Genomic DNA, 20,862 nt, shown 5'->3' with positions numbered 1-20,862 from the left:
GAGGACATTTTGTGGGATGTTTCTGGAATTTGGTGGGGCTTTTCAAGAATTTTGTGGTATTTTGAAAAGATTTAGGGAATTTTGTGGTGTTTTTTCTTGAATTTTGTGGGAAACTGTGCTGATTTTATGGGGCGTTTCAGGAATTTGGTCGAGTTTTCAGAAGATTTAGGGATTTTTGTGGGATGTTCTGGGAATTGGTGGAGATTTTGTGGGACATTCCTGTGAATTGGTAGGGTTTTGAAATGATTTAGGGAGTTTTGTGGGACTTCTCTGGAATTTGGTGGGGTTTTTCTGGAATTGTGTGGGATTCTGAGGAGACTTGAAGAATTTTGAGGAATTTGTTTTAGATTTTGTGGGAATTTGTGGAGATTCTGTGGGAGTTTTCTGGAATTTGGTGGGCCTTTTCACGAACTTTGTGTGGTTTTGAGGAGACTTGAAGAATTTTGAGGAATTTTTCTTAGATTTTGTGGAAACTTGTGGAGGTTTTGTGGGATTTTTGTGTGATTTTGTGGGATATTGAGGCGATTTAGGGATATTGAGGGATTTTTCATGTATTTTGTGGGAATTTTTGGTGATTTGGTGAGATATTTTTCTAGAATTTGGTCGTGTTTATGGGAAGATTTATCTATCTATCTATCTATCTATCTATCTATCTATCTATCTATCTATCTATCTATCTATCTATCTATCTATATATCTCCCTATCTATCACCCCATATGCATTTCTTTATTATAGATTTGTATATTTTAATTTCTATATTATTCATTTAAATGCCAAGCTTTTAAATAAATAGGGGAACCGAGTGAGAGGAGTGGCAGCATGGTACGGGTCGTCGCGAGTGCCAGAAGCCCGAAAAAGCGGCCGCGTCAAGGACCCCGGCAGAGTGCGGCGTCGTCACCGCTGCCTGTCGGCGCCCGACCGGCTCGCGCTCGGCCCCGGTGCCGCCGAGCGCACAGCCCGTGTCCGCACGGCTGGAGCAGCCGCGGAAAATTGCGACGGGGCGGCGTCGACGCCGGGGTGTTTGTCAGGCAGTCGAATTCACGCACCCACTGCCCGGGGTCCTTCCATTTTCCCGCCTTTTTGGCCGCCATCCTTGGAAGGACAAGCCGGCCACGACCTGGCAGCCATCTTCTGCGTGGCGTGACGTAACTTCCGCCCTTCCTCGCCGCCATCTTTGCTGTGGCTGAAGCCACTTCCGGCAGAGCGGCCATCTTTGTTATGGCACAATTAAGGCCCCCGCTGCTCTCAGCGCGTCTGTCTAACTTACATGCCTGAACGAAAAACCTGCCGACGCCGACCGACTCCGAGCATTCCGCCCGATTTTCCGCCGCCTTTCCCGGGGCGAGGACGATGGCGGCGAGACTCAGCGGCTCCGTAGCTGGGTGGCGGCCGCGCCTGCGGCGGCAGGCATTGGAGTTAACGCCTCTGCCGCGGTCCTCCCGGCCGGCTCCGGCGGGGGGCGGGGGGGAGGCCCGACGCGGCTCGGTTCGGTTCGACTCTTTCCGGCCCGCTTCGGCTCGGCTCTTTCTGGCCCGCTTCGGCTCGGCTCGCCCCTGCTCGGCCCCGCTCGGCCAGGCCCCGCCCGGCTCGGAGCACAGCTGCAGTACCGCTCTGTGCCCACAATGCGGCAGCACTGCCGCAGAGCTCAGCCCGGGGTGGGCGAGGGGAGCCCCTGCAAGTGCAGAGAAGCGAGGCAAGAAACCACGTGTACAACCCCCTTCCATATGCTGCTACCTGTTTCCAGGCGACGACAAAGACCCATGAAGCAAATGCTTTTTCTTGGCCCATTTTGCTAAGCAAAGCTCTTCTGCAGCTCTTTAGTGCTTGCCAAACTCCAATGCGCGTGCTGCTGCTTCGATCGGATAAGAAGCACAGCCTTCTGACAGCAGCTTTCAGGTTGCTTCAGAATGAGCTTGGCCATTTGAACGTGCAGCATGTCTGTGTGTGCATAAGCTGCAGGTGCAAGCTCCTGACAAATGTGTTCTGCAGGTACAGTTTCTCCCTGCCGGATGCAGTGGAAATGCTTTCTTCTGGTATTCTCGCCAAGAGTCACAGAGTGCTTAACTCAGGAGCTCTGAGAATGGAAGCGCAAGAAGCGTTCTGCATTTGGTGGGATATTTTTCTAGAATTTGGTCGTGTTTTGAGAAGATTTAGGGAATTTGGTGGGATTTTTCCTGGAATTTTGTTGGATATTGAGGAGATTTTGTGAGATGTTTGTGGAACTTTGAGGGACTTTTCTGGAATTTGGTGAGATTTTGTAGAGAACTGATGAATTATCAGGGATTTTTCATGTATTCTGTGGGAATTTGTGGAGATTCTGTGGGATTTTTGTGGATTTTGGCCGTGTTTTGAGTCCCCTCAAAACCACACAAATCCTTGAAAAGGTCCACCAAATTCCAGAAAAATCCCACAGAATCTCCACAAATTCCCACAAAATCTAAGAAAAATTCCTCAAAATTCTTCAAGTCTCCTCAGAATCCCACACAATTCCAGAAAAACCCCACCAAATTCCAGAGAAGTCCCACAAAACTCCCTAAATCATTTCAAAACCCTACCAATTCACAGGAATGTCCCACAAAATCTCTACCAATTCCCAGAACATCCCACAAAAATCTCACAAAAATCCCTAACACTTCTGAAAACTCGACCAAATTCCAGAAACGCCCCATAAAATCAGCAGTTTCCCACAAAATTCAAGAAAAAACACCACAAAATTCCCTAAATCTTTTCAAAATACCACAAAATTCTTGAAAAGCCCCACCAAATTCCAGAAACATCCCACAAAATGTCCTCAATACCCAACAAAATCCCAGAAAAATCCCACAAAATTCCCTAAATTTTCTCAAAACACAACCAAAATTCCAGAAAAATCCCACCGAATCGCCACAAATTCCCACAGAATACATGAAAAATCCCTGATAATTCGTCAGTTCTCTACAGAATCTCACCAAATTCCAGAAAAGTCCCTCAAAGTTCCACAAACATCCCACAAAATCTCCTCAATATCCAACAAAATTCAAGAAAAATCCCCCAAAATTCTCTAAATCTTCTCAAAACACGGCCAAAATCCACAAAAATCCCACCGAATCTCCACAAATTCCCACAGAATACATGAAAAATCCCCGATAATTCGTCAGTTCTCTACAGAATCTCACCAAATTCCAGAAAAGTCCCTCAAAGTTCCACAAACATCCCACAAAATCTCCCTAATATCCAACAAAATTCCAGGAAAAATCCCACAAAATTCTCTAAATCTTCTCAAAACACGACCAAATTCTAGAAATATATCCCACCAAATCTCCACAAAATCCCACAAAATACATGAAAAATCCCTCAAGATCCCTAAATCGCCTCAATATCCCACAACATTCCACAAAAATCACACAAAACCTCCACAAGTTTCCACAAAATCTAAGAAAAATTCCTCAAAATTCTCCAAGTCTCCTCAAAACCACACAAAGTCCTTGAAAAAAACCACCAAATTCCAGTAAAATCCCACAGAATCTCCACAAATTCCCACAAAATCTAAAACAAATTCCTCAAAATTCTTCAAGTCTCCTCAGAATCCCACACAATTCCAGAAAAACCCACAAAATTCCAGAGAAGTCCCACAAAACTCCCTAAATCATTTCAAAACCCTACCAATTCACAGGAATGTCCCACAAAATCTCTACCAATTCCCAGAACATCCCACAAAAATCTCACAAAAATCCCTAAATCTTCTGAAAACTCGACCAAATTCCAGAAACGCCCCATAAAATCAGCACAGTTTCCCACAAAATTCAAGAAAAACACCACAAAATTCCCTAAATCTTTTCAAAATACCACAAAATTCTTGAAAAGCCCCACCAAATTCCAGAAACATCCCACAAAATGTCCTCAATACCCAACAAAATCCCAGAAAAATCACACAAAATTCCCTAAATCTTCACAAAACACGGCCAAAATGCACAAAAATCCCACAGAATCTCCACAAATTCCCACAGAATACATGAAAAATCCCTGATAATTCGTCAGTTCTCTACAGAATCTCACCAAATTCCAGAAACGCCCCACCAAATTCCAGAAACATCCCACAAAATGTCTTCAATATCCAACGAAATCCCAGAAAAATCACACAAAATTCCCTAAATCTTCTCAAAACACGACCAAATTCTAGAAAAATATCCCACCAAATCTCCACATAATCCCACAAAACACATGAAAAATCCCTCAAGATCCCTAAATCGCCTCAATATCCCACAAAATCCCACAAAAATCACACAAAACCTCCACAAGTTTCCACAAAATCTAAGAAAAATTCCTCAAAATTCTTCAAGTCTCCTCAGAATCCCACACAAAGTCCTTGAAAAGGCCCACCAAATTCCAGTAAAATCCCACAGATTCTCCACAAATTCCCACAAAATCTAAAACAAATTCCTCAAAATTCTTCAAGTCTCCTCAGAATCCCACACAATTCCAGAAAAAACACACAAAATTCCAGAGAAGTCCCACAAAACTCCCTAAATCATTTCAAAACCCTACCAATTCACAGGAATGTCCCACAAAATCTCCACCAATTCCCAGAACATCCCACAAAAATCTCACAAAAATCCCTAACACTTCTGAAAACTCGACCAAATTCCAGAAACGCCCCATAAAATCAGCACAGTTTCCCACAAAATTCAAGAAAAAACACCACACAATTCCCTAAATCTTTTCAAAATACCACAAAATTCCTGAAAAGCCCCACCAAATTCCAGAAACATCCCACAAAATGTCCTCAATACCCAATGTTTTCTGCTGCACTGTTTGTCATAAACAAAATGAAGATTTAAAAAAAGCCCCACAACCTTAATAGCCTTTTGCAGAAATGAGGCAGACCCAGCAATCTTGAAGCAGTCATTGCTTCAGTCTTTCTATAACTCTGAAGACAACTAAATGAACACAGAAATCAGAGCTCTCACACACCCTACAGCCAACAGCTCCCAAAATTATTAAAACCCTTATTGATTCAGTTTATTGCAGATGCTGTCCTGAAGCAGAAAAGGTGATTCTGCACTTCCTTAGTCCTTTTCCCTTGGACTGAGGTTTGGTTTGGCCTTGTGTGGTCCTGCTGAAGAGCAAAAGAGAGCAGTGACAAGGCTTCCTTCACCCTGGGATTATAAAATCTTGTTGTTTGGGCAGAGACAAATCCCTCCCTGGCTACAGCCTCCTGACAGCTACAGGGGCCAGGACCAGGTGTCCCCTGAGTCTCACTGAGTACTTGGTTTATGCAAAACATTGGGGCTCATTCCATTTGCTGAGAAGAAGAGCCAAAGATGACACACCTTGGGCACCGTCCCCTCCTCACCCCAAAGTGCCCCCCAGGACGGCCTGTGGCTCATCAAGTAACATTTCTGCAATCAGGCATCGCCAAAAGTGTTTCTAACAACACATTCCATCACTTCTTGTCACTTTTTATTCAGTGCAAGCATGGAAATGTCTGAGATAGACAATGGAAAGCAATACATAAAATCCAAGACAAGCGATCATAAATGGCCCTGCTGGGAAAGCAGATCCCACGGAATTGGATGGAGGTGGAAGGTCACTCCTAACACATTAAATACAACAGCCAAAGCAGATCCTGATGTCACCCTGATACTGAGATGGAAAAGTCACCTGCTTAAAATCATTGAAAAGGAAAAGAAGGAGCAGGAGGACAGGTGGGTAGGTGTGTTGGTAACTCTGTTAAACACAGTTTAAAAAACCCCAAAACGCAGTAGTTATTAACCAGATATTTGAGGAGGCACAGCCACAGCTCTCTGCAGAACATTTACAAAGTGCTTGACAAATGGAAAGCTGGATCTTTTTCAGCAAGTGCCGTGGGTGCTGTGCACCCAGACCTGGAGCACCAGGGCCATCCATCTGCCTCAGGAGTCCTGCTTTCATCCTTGGAGTGTGCATCCTTCCATCCTCCAGTGTGCACCGGCACTTCAGATTGAGGTAAGGACAGCACTGAATAGGGGAAAAAGAGCAGGAGCTATTCCCTCCATTGAATATTGATTGGCACCACCACGTGACACATTCACTTGAAGACGAGCACAAAGGGATTACAACACAATTGTCCCTGTACAGAACAGAAACCAAGCTTCTCCTGCTGCTCTGGCCGGTCCCTAAACACAAGAAGGAGCTGTAGGTTTTCTCCATCGCTGCTGGTGCAGCTGAAGCCTTAAGTTCCTTAAGCCTTTCCTGTTTCCCTGAGTTGTCTCTCATTTCCATCACCTCAAAATGGGCATCTGTGGCACTATGAGAAAGGGCAGCATTTTCCTTGGGAAACAGCCGGAAAAGAACCAGAGCAGGTGTCCCAGACTGGGGGCTGCCCCTTCCAGGGGATTGTGTGTCAGCTCTGTTAGAATTGCTAATTATTTAGGCACCTAATTGGCTCTGAGGAGTGGATTGGGGAGAGATGGAAATGCAAGCCCTGGGCTGAAGGCCGTGCCCGAGGTGTGCCCAGCTCCCTGCACACCTTTTCCCCCCAGGTGCAGACCGGCTCCAGACGCTGCACATGGAAGGCAAGGAGAGCTGGGAGCCGAGAGAGGAGCGGTTTCTCCTGGAACACCGGGAGCCCTTCCATGGCAGCAGCTCATTCCCAGCCCCTGCCCCACTCTCTGCTCCCAAAGGTCACCGGGAACTCGCCCAAGGCCCGGGGGGCTCGGCAGGGCTTTCCCACCTGGGCCGAGTGCCACAGGAGGGGCCCCTGCAGGATTTCGGTCTCGGTCGGGTTCCAGCAGCTCAGACTGGCTCCTGCATCCAGCAGGGATTGGGTGGGGATTTGGTTGGGGCTTTTTGTTTGCTGGTTTGGCTTTTAGTTATTTAGAGAGTGCTTTGAGGGTCAGTTTTGCTGCTTCATCAGCTTTACCCCCTGCCCAGCTGCCTGTTGTGTGCATGGAAGGGTTCAATCTGCATTTCGCTTCTTCTGCACCCCTACTTTATTATTTTAGGCTCTTTATTTTCATTTTTCTCTTTTCCTTTTGACTGTTTTTTCCCCCTTTCATTCCCCCTTTTTTAATATTTATTTTCTGCTGTGGGTTTTTCCCCCCCCCCCCCCCTTCGCTCACGTGACCTCGGTGCTTTCCTGTCTTTTTGTAAATTTTTCTTTTTTCTTTTTTTTTTTTTTTTTTCTTTTTTTTTTTTTTTAATCTTCTCCTGATCAGAAGCCCCTGGGGCAGCTGCACAGCCGGGGCCACTCCTGGCTGTCAGAGAAGCCGGGAGCTGACTGCTCTACGGGATTTGTTTGCTCCCAGGTCTGCGGCTCGGGGCTCTCTCTCATCGTGTTTTATCAAATAAAGTTCGTGTGGCATTCCTGGCTTTGACGATGGTGTTTTATTGGGATGTGCCAAGCCCGGATTCCCCGGGAAGCAGCAGGACGGGTTTCCCTGTGCCTAAGGACAGCCCCGGAGCCGCGCAGTGCAGAGAGAAGCCGATCCTAAGCCACTGCTGATGATCATAACCGAGTTGAAATTAGAAGAAATGAGAAGTCCCAGCTGAAACCGATACAGAAGCAAGTTTTGATTGGTTTTCAGAGCCTCCTGCTTCATACGCTTTGCCTCAGGAGCCAGGGAAATGGCTCCGATTCCCCTCCCGATGCTGCTGCTGGTGCGGAGCTGCCGGCCGGGCTTCAGGGCTGCTGCGGCTCCCAGAGACAGCCGGCGCTGCCTTCGGGGGCTCGGAGCTGAGCCCCGCTCCTGCAGCTGTGGCTCACACAGACCCTTGGCTGTGTTTGGGGAGCTCAGAACCAGACTCACCCCATCACTTTGGGGCTTCACAGAAGGCGGCGAGTGCCGCGTTTGAGGGGCTCAAAATTCAGGCTCAGAGCTTAAAAGCAGAGACCGAATCCTGCGTTTTGGACTCTGACAGCAGCGGGCTCACGTCCGGCCTGGATTTGGGCTTCAGGCACAGAGACTGAGCCCTGGTTTCGGGGTTTCGGTCCGAGCAAGCGAGTCCAGGCTCCAGAGCCCGAGTGCCGCCGATTGACTCTCAAAGCCAGGCTGCGCTGGCCAAGTGCAGACAGCGATGAACCGAGCTGAGATTTGGGGACGTGAAAGCCCGGTCCCTCAGAGCGAGCATCCGGGCTCACAGAGAGCAAGTTGTGCATTTTAGGGGCTCGAGGCAGAGACCGAGTCCCGCCTTCTGGGGATTTGGCTTCACAGAGCTTCGCGTTCGGGGGGCTTGAAGTAAATCCCAGCCGCGGTGCTTCGGTGTTCAGAGCGGGCTCGTTCGGGCAGCGTCAGTCGCAGCCTCTCAGCTCTAAGGGCCGCCTTTGGCCCCGCGGAGAGCTCAGAGCCGGCGACTCGGAGCTGCCTCTGGGGCCGGCGGCGGAGCCGCGTTTGGGGCTCGGAGCGGAGCCCGAACCCCGCGTTGGGGGCCACGGGCAGAGCCCGGCCCGGCGCGTCGGGCTCCGCTCGGGGCCCCGGGGGCCGCCTCGGCACCGGCAGAGCCCCGGCTCCCCGCGGCCGGAGCGGGACCGTGCCCGGGGCCCCGAGCGGCCGGAGCGGGACCCGGGCGCGAACCTCCGGCTCCCGGCCCGGCCCCGCCGCAGCGCCCCGGGCTCGGAGCGGCCCCGCCGAGAGCGCCCGGGCCGGGCCGGGGCCCGCACAGCGCCGAGCGGGGATCCCGAGCGAGGCCCCCGGGACAGCGGCACCCGCGGGGCGGGACAGGAACGGGACGGGATGGGCCAGGAGCGGGCCAAGAGCCGGGGCGGGGCCGGCGCAGGTGTTCGGGGTTGGGCCGGGCGGGTGCGCAGAGGGGAGGGACGGGGGCGGGAGGGGCTTAGGGGGGCGGACACCCCCAGCCCCTCCCACCCGGGACACCCCCCTCCGGAGAGGCCCCGCCCCCCGCCCCTCCCCGGGGCCCCTCCTCCGGAGGGGGCCCACCCTAAATCCCCCCCCTCCCCACCCGGGACCCCCTCCTAACGAGGGGGCCCTTCCCAAACCCCCCCAGCCCCCCAACCCTCGCTACCCCACCCCAGACCCCTCCTGAGGAGGGGCCCCCCTGACCCCCCAGCCCCGGCCCGGTGTGATGAAGGGAAAGCCGGAACCCCGGCAGTGTAGGGCGGTGTTGGCAGCTGCTGGGGGGACCCGCACAGCGGCTCCGGCCCCTTTTGGGCACTCAAAGCAGGGGCGCCGGCTCCGGCCCTCGGGGCTTTATTATCCGGCGCCCCGAACCTCGCGGCTTCTCTGCCAAGGGCAAACAGAGACCAAGGGGAGAAGGGGACACGGGGACACGGAGGGAAAGGGCCGAGAGACAGCGCACAAGGAGGCAGAAGGGAGCAGGAGCGGAGGGCAGCAGGGGCACAGAGTGCAGGGAGAGCGGGAAAGAGGAACAGAAGCGGGCTCGGCCTTGGGAGGGAAGCACGAGAGGGAGGTGCAGGTGGCAAAGGCCGAGCGGGAATGGGGGGCGCTCAGGCTGGGTGCCCGGGGCAAGGAGAGGGGAGGAAGGAGGGCTGGGGGTGCTCAGGAGGGGAGAAGGAGCGGGCTGAGAAGGAGGAGGAAGGAGGAGGGATACACTGGAGGGCCGGGTGTGCAAGGAGGAGGGACAGGGGAAGAGCCAGGTGCAGGGGAGGAAGAGAAGAGCAACGGGGGAGAGGAAAGGGGGGTTTGCGGGGAGGAGACGGAGATAAGCGGGAGAAAGGAAGGGAGGAAAGAAGGGTTAGAGAGAAGCAGGAGTGGGAAGCCGAGGCTCCCGCGCCTCACCTGGGCCCCGCCGGGGAGCCCGGCCCGGCCCGTGCCGGCACCTTCGAGCGCTGGGGAGCAAATGGCGGCGGGAGCGACTTCCGGGTCTTAAATCCCCCTCGGCCCCGCCCCGCGCAGCCGCCCTGGGGCCCCGCGCACCTGCCCGGCCCCGCCCGGCCCAACCCCGAGCACCTGAGCCCGGCCCCGCCCCCGCCCCGAGGCCCCGCCCCGAGCACCTGAGCCCGGCCCCGCCCCCGCCCCGAGGCCCCGCCCCGAGCACCTGAGCCCGGCCCCGCCCCCGCCTTGAGGCCCCGCCCCCGGCCCTTCCCGCGCGGGGCCGCTCCCGGCTGCGGAAACAGGGAAATAAACAGGGAAATAGGGAAATAAACGGGAAACAGGGAAAGCTGTAGGCGGATAGAACACAAACACCCTGCGGCGCTCGGGCCCCGCCGAGAGGCCCCGCGGGTGTCCCGCTGCGGGAGGACTCGGGAGCAGCCGGAGCTCGGCCGCTGCTCTCAGCCCCGAAGCCGCCCCCTGAGCCCGGGGCCGGGCCCGGACAGCGCCGGGCCGGGACTCCGTGTTCCGAGCGCTCGCTCGCAGCATTTGGGCTCCGTCCCTGAGCCCCAAAATGCGGGATTTGGGCTCCGTGCTCACGGCCCGGGCGAGTCTCGCTTTGCACTCCCAGAACACGGGGCTCAAGTCGCTGTTCCACAGCCCTCGGCCCGGCCAGACCCAGCACTTGGTCCCTGAGCCCTCCACACCTTCACCCCCACCAAAAAACCCCACAGGATTCAAGACTCCGATTCTGAGACCAGAAAAATGCTCCATTTATTAATCTCAGCTCACAGGGCTGTGGATTTCACTGTGGACATCCCCACAGGGGCTGACAGGGAACGGAGCTCTCACACCTCTGATCCTGCCCTGAGAACTGCTTCAGACTGGCAAAAACCACACGTGGGATAAAAAGGCTGGAAGGCTCCCCTGGAGCGAAGGCACGTGTAGCCAATCCGCATTTCCTTATTATCCCAGCCATGTGCTATCCCGTTATCCCAGCCCCGCTCTGTGCTGCCGCCTCCAGCTCACTGCCTGACCCCGCCCGTGGCTCCGGCCGCTCCCGAGGCACCGGGAACACGCCCGGAGCTGCTCGGCCCTGCGGAACTGAAGGGCTGGAGATGCCCAGGCCCGAGCAGGGGATGATCCAGGGGCTCCTCCCGTGTCCGGAGCTCGGGCTGAGGCGGCTCCCCGGGGATGCCCGCGCTCCATGCGCTGCCCTGCCCTCTCTTTCGGAGGAGCAGCTCCGGTCCCGGCGCTCGGGGCGGGGCAGCAGCGCAGGGACGGCCCCCACGGGCGCTCGGGACCCGCGGGCTCGGCTCCGGCCCCGCCGGGAGGAGGAAGGAGCGGGATGGGAGTGCCCGGCTGTGCCTGGCGCTGGCAGCCGACAGGGCCGGTCCCCGCGGGAGAGAACTCGCTCTGTGTTCCCTGAGCAGCAGAGAGGGATGGCCAGAAGCTTCTGGTGTTCATTTCCCAGACTGTCCCATCCACCGATCCCAATGTGCGCGAGGCAAAACAGCCGCGATGGCTGCAGGCTTCAAAACAAAGATAAACAACGTGGTTTTCCTTTCCCTCTTTCAGGCAATTATATGTAGGTAGGATTAATAATACCCGATGGCGTTTTCTTCTTAAAACTCTGGCCAAGACCGTGCTACTGACTGGGTCTCCAAAGCAGGAAGATGAAAGTGATAAATTAAATCCGATGCCCGACCTTTGCATATTTAGCTTTCCATTACAGAAATCCCTGGATGGATCCACCTGCTCCTCTGCTCGTATTATATTTTGTCTCACTCTAATCCCATTAGGATACCCTAAATCCAACCTGTTCTGCTCCTCACACCAAAGCCTGAGGTCACCTCTGCTCATGACATTTGCATGGCACACGTTGTTGTCACACAGATAATGGCAAAAACAATTTCATCTTGTTCTTTCCCCCGGTACAACTGGGGCAGCTGGAGCTGTGAAATGAGGTGACAGGACTCACGAGTAGCTCTCAACATGATCTAAACACGGAGCTGCTTTTATTCCAGCCTTCCCCTGTAGAAAACACACGGTGTAAAATGCCACCAAAGCAGGAATTACTGCTGGAGCTCTCTTTGCCCTTGGCACACAAGGGAAGAGCCCTTCCTGGAGTTCGAGTGTCTTATTCCCACTTTTCAGTGCTCTTGGATCAGCCTCTGTGCTAATTGAGATCTTCCTGATAGGTCCTGATCTTTCAGAAGTGGAATCAAAGCAAAGTGAGGTAGAACAGAGGTGAGCCAAAGCCCAGCCGTGTGTATGATCTTTCCAGCTGTGCACCTCCCTGGGAATTGCCTGTTCCCTGCACCACCTGACAGGAGGGCACATGGGATCCCGAGGATATTTAAAGGCTGCTGGGACAATCCAGACAAATCTTCGCCGTGTGCAAGGTAAGAACTGGAAGAGCTGCTTAGAAAGCTGCTGAGCTGAGCAGAGGTGGAAGGAGAGGAGGAAAAGGCTGGTTCCCATCCTCATTTCCGGGCAGGGATGAGGCCAAGCCTGCAGGCACGGAGCCTGCTGGAATCCCTGGCAGCAGGCACAGCCGCTCCCGGGAAGCCGCGCTCCCGTTGCACAAAGCCATCCCCGCCTGCGCAACCTGCGGTGAAAGCCACGGGATCAGAGCCGGGAGACTCAGCTCGAGCCCGGCTGCGGCTCAGCCGGGCCAGGTTCCGATTATCCGGCAGCACCGGGAGGCGCTTCCGGGCCCGAGCCCTTCCCTCGGTCCGCAATGAAAGGCGGCTGAGCGCCCGGCCCGAGCCGGCTGAGCTCAGAGGAAGGCTCTGATTGTGCCCGATTGGGATCAGGAGCCCACTCCCGCCTGGCTGAGGAGCTCCAGCTGGCTCCTGCGGCACTGAGGAACAGCTCCCCCGGCAGTCCGGGCGTGGCTCCCAAAGCTCTGCCCGAGCTGCAGCACTTCCCTTTATTCTCCAGCCGCTGCTGATGCCTGGGATGTGTCGGGAGCAACGCGGATTGTCCAGGGAGGGATGCTCCGGGCTGGCTGCCGGGCGGGTCAGGCAGATGACCTCCACTGCTAAGGAATTTCCCACATCCCAACCAGTCCAGCTGGCAGGAATGATGAACTGGAGGATTTGACAATAGAAATATTGTTCGGGCATTGTCTCACCAGGTGTGGGCACTGCAACAATCTGATCTCACGGGAACAAACAGTTCTGATTGAAGGGAAGGGCTTTGGTGTGACAGGAAGAGCTGCCTGAATCCCAGTATCCCTGGCCACCCTCACCTCAGCCCCTCCAGAGGGAGGGTTGTGGACACTTCCTCACCCCCATCAGCTCACCCAAGGCGAGGTGCTGCTCCTGGCAGCTCAAACACTGCTCTGCTTTGGTCCAAGACCTTTCAGATATTCCAGGATGAGGACTGAGAAGCCCAGGGATAAACAAAGGCCTCTTGGAAGGCAAAGCATTCATTTTGTGATTAAAAGGCAAATTAAGAGTCCTTTTATCTTCACGGCTTCTGTTGTCTCTTGCTTGTGTGGACTTTTGCTTTCTGCCCTTGGCAAGGCTTGGCACACTCACCTTTCGGCATTGCCATCCTCTGCCTTGCCCGGGCTGCCTCTGGTTCAGCTCCCCCAGCAGCTGCTGCCTTCAGCCTGCTCTGTTCTGCCCCAGCTCGTGTCCCTTTCCCTTGGCTCCTCCCTGCTGTGCCCGGCCAGTTCCCACCTGTGAGCAGCAGGGATTCCTCGCCCTGCCCAGGGCAGCCACCAGCCCCGCACATTCCCCAGGGTCAGCCGGGCTGCTGCAAACCTTTGGTGTCCCAGAGCTCACGGATCGCTGCCAGGACAGCAGCTGGGGAGCTGGAAGCCTCTCCTGAGGATGGGGACTGATGCGCCTGGTGCCTGGGAATTCACCCAGGAATACTGGATCCAGTGCTTATGAGCAGTGCAGCCAAGGCACCCCATTTCCTGCTCGCTGAGACACCACCAGCACTGCAGCCTGGCAGTGACTTCTCGTGCTCTCCTGAGAATGCAAATGCAAAGATCGTGGCTCTTGCTTTGGAGGCTGTGATCAAGATTAATTTTCAGTAATTCGAAACAATTATTTCTCCTCATTGCTTAATTCTGTCTGCAGCTGGGACTCCAATAAGAGGAGAAAGGAGACAGTTCACTGGAGCCCCTCTCTTGCCAAACACTGAGGCTCATTCAGGTCCTGAGAGGAAACTCAGGCAGGGAGAGCTGCCCCTGCCCTGCTGGGATTGCACCCTTCATTCATGAGGGAGAGACGTCCTTGTGAAAACCGCTCCAGTTGTCTCCATGCCTTGTAGTTCCCACTACAAAATTGTTTTGACCAGAACTGAGACTGCTGAGCATCACTGAGCAGCAAAGGAGACATCCAGCAATCCCCATAACCTGGCAGAAATCATTGCTGGCCATGGCCTGAGCCCTGGGGTGAGAGTCCCAATGGGAACAGCAGCTACAGCCACCCTGATATCCCCAGGAATGTGAGAAACCGCTTCTTCCCATGGCTGGGAGAATGTCTTTGTGCATCTCCAGGATCCACCCTCAGCACTCACTTGGCCTCTACACATATTCATTCCTTACACCTTCCTCACAAGGCATCCCCACCAGTTCCATCTCCTGCCTGCTGGGCAATGCTCCCCCTCCTCATTGCAAAGGGCAGAGCGAGGAACTCTGCCAGTGCCCTTCACTGAGCTCCTCTCACATCATCTCTCCCTCCTTTCATTTCCTTGCCAGCAAGGAGAAAGATTAAAAAGGGAAGAAAAGTGCGTTATGATCTCTGCAAGGCCAGAAAGTGGCCTGAAGAGACATGTGAAATTTTTTCCAGGATGATGTGTCACACCACCCTGAGCTGGGCTCAGCTTTGAACAGCCTGAAGGGCAGCACTGCCAAGACCCAAGGCAATCATTTCTTTGTAGGCAGCCCAAGCCCATTTAATGTTTCACTGTTTGACCCAGAGATCTTGAGGGATTTTCTCCAACCCAAATGATTCTGTGACTGCATATTCCCAAAGTCAGAGGAATCCAGACAAACAGACATATTGTAGAGAAAGTACCTTTTCGGAGTGTTTAGGTAAATTACAATTATTTCCCCCCCAACAGACGGACTATTTTCTGCTCAGTATAAAAAATGTGTTTTCCAGCACAAAAGCTGTAATTCACCTGCCATCCTCTAGCACCCTAAACCAGAGCAGTAAGAGGCAGCCACGAGGAGCATGGAAAAACAGACAGGCACAGACTGCCCCTGCCCAGCCCAGGGACGAGTCCAGAACTGGCTCCTGAGAGAGAGCAGGAGAGTTCAGGGATAAAATCACCTGACTGTGAGGACTGGCCTGGTCTCTCCCAGGCTACACTTCCCTTCTTACTGGGAATTTACTGGGCCATGGCAGAGGATTCTGTTTAGTGACTATTGCCCCTGCCCATGAATGTCTGATGGATTGTTTGGCATTCCTGAGCTGCCTGCACCAGCAGCAGTCTGAGGTGCCACGTTCAGTGGCTTCAGGACCTCTCATTTCTCAAACTGGCCCGTGGTAACTTCAGCTGCCGACCCCAAGCTCTTCATCTGGGGGGAAACAGGGAACCGCTGCTCCTGGAGATGTTCCTCATCGAGAGTTGTGGGCCACTTATCCTTCCTGCTCCTTATCCCAATCAACCCTGTTCTCCCTCTTGGTATCCATACCAATCTTACTATGCCAAACACTCCAGCTAAAGCTGCAGTGCCACTGTGGACATACATGGAATAAACGGAGCTTGCTCTGGGTTTTTTCCAAATACTTTAAAATTCCTTTGTCTGTTTTTCAGCTCCAGAAACAGAGATGAGAAAAACACAAAGTACCTCTCTTGGAGCTCTCTGGACAGTGAGGTCCTGTGAAACCAGTTCTGTCTGGAGGGCACCTTTGCAGATTCTGCAGTCAGGTTCATCGATGGAGTAGCGCTAAGTGACAGGAAAACCTGGCACCCCCTGGTCCCCCTGCACTCCTCAGCTATGACAGCGACGACGCTGACTCTGTTTGAGAGGAAGCTTAAGCTGAGCTTTTGACAGACTCAGGAATGCTTATGGTGAATCTCCCCAGTCTCTTCTCAAGAGCATCTCTTGGGCTCAGTTGATAAAGAGCACATTAACCTGTCCCGCCTGTCGCTCTCCTCAGCACCGACACTCGCGGTTGGCAGATGGCGCTGCCAAAGGAGCAGCTTGGACCTTTAAGGCAGGAATATGGAAGGTGGTGTCAAAATGAATCAGAAGCTCAAGGTAGATGTGATCCAGCATTTCCAAGACTGGAGAGAGGGAGTTCACTCCTAATGCCCCCCAGGAGACCCCGTTCTCTAGAAACAGCAGGGGCAAACACCAAGGAATCCCCGCTTTACTCAAATCCACTGTGGTGGGTTTAGTGTGCCTGCAAGGAGAGGAGAACAATAAAACAACGAGTGGTGCAGACAGAGCCCACTCCACTGGCAAAGGGACCTGAGCTTCTGCAGCTCTGTGACCTCAGCCTTGGAAGATTCCAGCCTTGGCACTGAGGATTGCTGTGCCTTACTGAGTTTGTAAGGTGAGTTACAAGAGCTGACACGGAAAAGCTTTGCTTGCTGCGGACAGCACCGAGCTCAACACACCTCAGGTTCTGTGGATAGAATCTGTTTCTCCTGGAGCTGCAAGATTGAATCTCTCATTTTATACATGAAACAGCACTTGCTATTACCTCATTATGTGGTGCTTGGTAAAGGCATGGGTTTGAAAATTCTCTTACAGAGTATTTCTAGAAAAGGATCTATGAGTGACTGAAATGCTAGTGGTTTTTATTTCATATCATAACCCATCATGATGAAATGGAATGATGAAAGGCCTGGCTTTGTCTATCTGACTAATTGCACCCATCTTCCAAATCTGCTGAACGATCATTTATTGTTTCCTACTTTGGATGATCAAGCATTTTATCGATAAAGCTCATACAGCAATGGTTCAGAATCATAGAGAAATTCAGTGTCAAATCTGGAAATTGAATAGGTGTCCCACAAACAGCAATCACAGCCAAACCATGCCCCCAGGACAATCCTCTACCCAGGAATAAAATAGGAGCCCCAGTCCTGGAGAGGGTCAGCCCTCAGCCCAGGACTAGCTGTGAATTCCTGTAATGGAACACAAAACCACAGGGACTGATTTTCACCTCCACCCAAATTCACAGCTCTTGCGAAAGCCTGAGCTACTGACAAATAATTTCAACTTCTGGCACTGATTATGCTTCTTAGCATAATATGCTTCATAGAACACTGGATCACAAAAGTGCACAACCACCCCCATTTCTCTGTCTGCTGCCCCTGCTCTGACACTGGGCCAGAAGACCCAGGATGGAGTTTTCTGAGCAGGAAAGGCCCATCAACCAGAGGATGTCCCTGCATCCCGAGAGAGTCAGAGTGCTGAGATGGAGATCATCACTGCACCATTGTGGCACTTCTTTAGAGACAGGTCACCTTTGCCTGCTCCAACTGCGTGGGTCACAGCACCACTCCTACTTGCTCCAAACCTGGCAGCAGAGCTCACAACAGCTGGAAGAGAAACCTGCCCCTTCCCTGCCTACCTGGATTCCTCCCATCAAGTGCTGCAACAGCAGGGTCCTAGGCCCACGCTTTCTGAACCTTTGCTAAGCGCAGCTTTTTCAAAAATAAATTAGAACACAGCATTATTCTCCTTCCAAATCTGTAGCTACAAAATGTTTCTGCTGTAGGAAGCAGCGGCACCAAACACAAACACTGACCCAGCAGCCACTGGAGGTAAGTGACGGCAGCAGGAAGGAAAAGGAGCACCAAGAGTTTGTAAGGACAATCATGGCAAAGTTTCACCTTTAACATGTCTGCCCTCGCCTGTGCCACGTTACCGGATACATCCCTGCTCCCGGAGGCGCAGGGAAGGATCAGCGGGAGCGGCCGGAGCTCCCGGCAGTGCCAGGATTGCCCTGGGCAGAGGGCAGAGAGCCGTGCCCGGGCTGTCCCCACGCTGTTCACCCGCTGCTCCCGGGCCTGCCCGCAGCGAAGCCGACCGTGCTGAGCCACAAATGAAACAAAACCCGAGCGCTCGGATTGCTCCCTGTCCTGCCAGAGCCCCTTCTGCTCTTTGCCACAAGGCAAGGCCCCAAGCCACCCCTTTCTGTTCACCTCTCCATCACTCGGTCAAAAAAAGAACATTTATGTTTGCAGCTTTCAAATAAGTTTCCTTCTTCAAGGGATTTCTTCAGATCTGGCACAAACCCCCTCAATAGAATAAATAATTCTAATTGGCTTCCTAACAGAGGATTTTGCTGGACCTTTCCTAATAAATCCAAACAGTTTCAGCACAAGATGTGCATGGTCATTTTTCTTTTCTATCCCTTGCTTCATGACTCAACTCTTCACTTTATTGTACTCAATTTTATAGTTCAGATTTTAAGCTGAAGAAAAATCCTTCTCTCTGAAGAAGATTTTCTCATCAATTGAGCCATATATATTTTTAATAGGGATATCAAACCCAGCCTGATGGAACAAACACCTTGAGACACCTTCTGGACATGAATGTCTCTTTAAAAATATTAAAGCTCTAAGGGTTGAATTCTTTGCAGGTTTAACTGAACTGAAAGAATAAGAGACTTTGCAATGGGATGAAATGATGACTCAGGTCTCTAGGACATAATCAGGTTTATAGGATCTCTCCAGCAGCCCCCGTCCATAGGGCTTTGCACTCCTGTTCTCCCATTTAACAGAGGAAATAGGTACACTTAAAAAGGGTTACCAAAACCCTTTTACCTTTAACCTATTAACAAAAGCTAAACGAGATACTTGGGAAAATCCTAATGCAAAGAAACATTCTGAGTGCGGCATTTTCTTATTGAATAAGCTCTTATTTTCTTAGCCAGATTCCTGTGGTGGAATCTGGCCTTGAACAGAGATTTTTAACACCAATATTGTGGAATGGGACGAGAGGACCTTTGTTTCCAGCTGCCTGTGCTGGTTTCTGTTCACCCTAGACTGACACCAAATAAACACGGTGCTGGGTTTCCATATAAATTATTGTAGTAGAAAGGTACCTGTTATTCCTTCAGAAAGAGCTCCCTACAACAACACAAAATTTCTTCCCAAGCCAAGGGAAGTTTATTTCCCTCTGTAATTTTACTGTGTGTGTGTGTGTGTGCGCTAGGTGGAAATAGAGAACTGTGAAAAGGCTCATTTTAGCAGGGATAACAGCTCACAGAAGTTATTCTGAGGCCTGGGCCGGAATGAATCACATTCCCACGTGTGTGTGCTGCCTGGCAGCAATCAATGCTTCCTCTTAGCAAGGGCACTCCGGGGGATGGAGAAATCAGAGCTGTGAAAAACCCAGCAAATCCTGCCTGACAGCTTCTCCAGGCAAACCGCCCTGCCGGGGCACCGGGAGCACGCTGGGATGTCGGGCCCATTCCACAGGGGCTCCTTTGGGATCCCCGCGCATCCCAAAACCCCATAACCCACTGCCCACCCCGGCCCCCAGTGCACTGACCTGGCTGGGAAGCTGTGAAGCAGGGGAGATGCTGATGGCAGAGGGCTGGGAAGCAGGGGAGATGCTGGGATGGCAGAGCTGGGAAGCAGTGAAAATATTGCAGTTCTGTAATTCAGGAAGAAGCACATGTTCCAAAGGAAATCCATCCAAAGCAGATTATACAGCATAGATTTGTTATCCATTTGAAGTTATTAACTGGAAGACAAAGAAAGATTTCTTTGGTAGCCTCACAGGTTTATCTTCAGCATTTATAATAGGACAGTTACTCTGCTTTAAATATAAGTGGTTTCTTTCCCCCAACAGTCTCATCTCCCTCCTCACCAAGCTGATACAGAATAGAGGAGCACAGATCGTGTGAGGAACAGATTTGGAATTACATAAATGGACTTACCATGTGGCTACAGCTGATATTTCCAGCTCTGTGGCCTAAGAGCATCCATCCAATGTCCTGCCAGTCCAGCACTTCCTGATGGTATTTGCAGCCACTGCTTCCACAGAAGTCAGAACAACGCACTTCTCCTTTGAGGTCATCTGGCTGCTGCAAGTGCAACAATGGAGCCACCAAGTTCCAGTTGCAAGGTCAGCATTACAAATTTAAAACCTTCCTGTTACAAAAGGTAAAGGCTCTCCAATCCTGCTGGAAACAAGAGCTTTGAAGAAACCTAACTCTTCCAACTTCAGCTTGCTTCCAACTTGACGGTATCAGCTTTTTAAATAATAAAGGATTGTCTGTAGATTACTGTGGATTAAAATTAGAACTGCAGACCTGACTATTAGTCTCAAGTTTGACGGTGTGAGGAAGGTGATGGTCCTTCTTCTCCATCCCTGGAATCACCATCATGCACTGTCTCGACTATCTCCAAGAGGTATTTTTTTTTTCAACGTGGATAAACAATTTTAGGAAGTTTGGAACAGGGAGAATGGCTGCCTTCCATACAAATCAAACAGGTTCCATTTCCAAGTGATTACAATTGTATCAAAGTCTTCAGACCCAAATAGGTGTAGCCGCTGTGAAATACAGAAGCCCTTATGAAAGGCTCACTCAGAAGGTGTGAATAGAATAAAAAAGAAATTCATTATAAAAAAATGAGGAAGGAAAAAGCCTTAATTCCCAGCATTGCAGAATTCCAGCCAAGTAAAATCTCACTCACTTTACAATGAAAGGAAAATATTTGAGTGGTGGTGGTCCCTCAAAAAATATTTGAGGGACAAGGCGAGGATATACGGTGCCAGGGAGGATTCTGCACTTAGAGATGCTGAGTATCCAGCCATGAGACAGAAATTCAATTGCCAAGGCATTTGAATGGAGTCAATTAAGTCACATCACCTTTTCTATTTCAGTGTTTCCATCTGACAAGAAAGCAAAGGCGGGCAGCAGAAAGCAGGTGAGCTGCTGCACTCAGGGGTAGGGATCAAATGAACTATGCTGGTTCCATATGCACTATGGGAAAAGCAGGCAGAAGAGAGGAAGAGCTCTAAAATTAAGATGGAATTTTAACCTCTTCCTTCTCTGTTGACACTGACTGTAGGCATGTCTAACAGCTTTTCAGACAATTGTGTTTGATTTTGTTCCACAAACCTTACCTAGATCCACATTCATTAGCTGACTCTCTGCTGCCATCAAAATT

At 51.8% G+C, this 20,862-nt stretch overlaps 1 protein-coding gene and 1 long non-coding RNA gene across 2 annotated transcripts in view; both read right to left on the bottom strand.

The window, feature by feature from the left end:
- The window catches only part of LOC147653225 (uncharacterized), a 420,383-nt gene that overhangs the window by 214,840 nt on the left and 184,681 nt on the right, over window positions 1-20,862 (bottom strand). The gene's annotated exons all lie outside the window — the stretch shown is intronic.
- LOC147653227 (uncharacterized) lies at window positions 11,732-16,187 on the bottom strand. Its single transcript, XR_015287114.1, has 3 exons — window positions 15,857-16,187; window positions 15,569-15,739; window positions 11,732-13,736 (listed from the first exon to the last, which is right to left on the bottom strand). It is a non-coding gene; the product is annotated as an uncharacterized LOC147653227 (long non-coding RNA).

The sequence above is a fragment of the Cyanistes caeruleus genome, chromosome 5, assembly GCF_971803275.1.
Source record: "Cyanistes caeruleus chromosome 5, bCyaCae1.hap1.1, whole genome shotgun sequence".
Lineage (NCBI taxonomy): Eukaryota > Metazoa > Chordata > Aves > Passeriformes > Paridae > Cyanistes > Cyanistes caeruleus.
The sequence above is the reverse complement of the archived record's forward strand: the minus strand, read 5'-3'. Positions and strand labels throughout refer to the sequence as shown.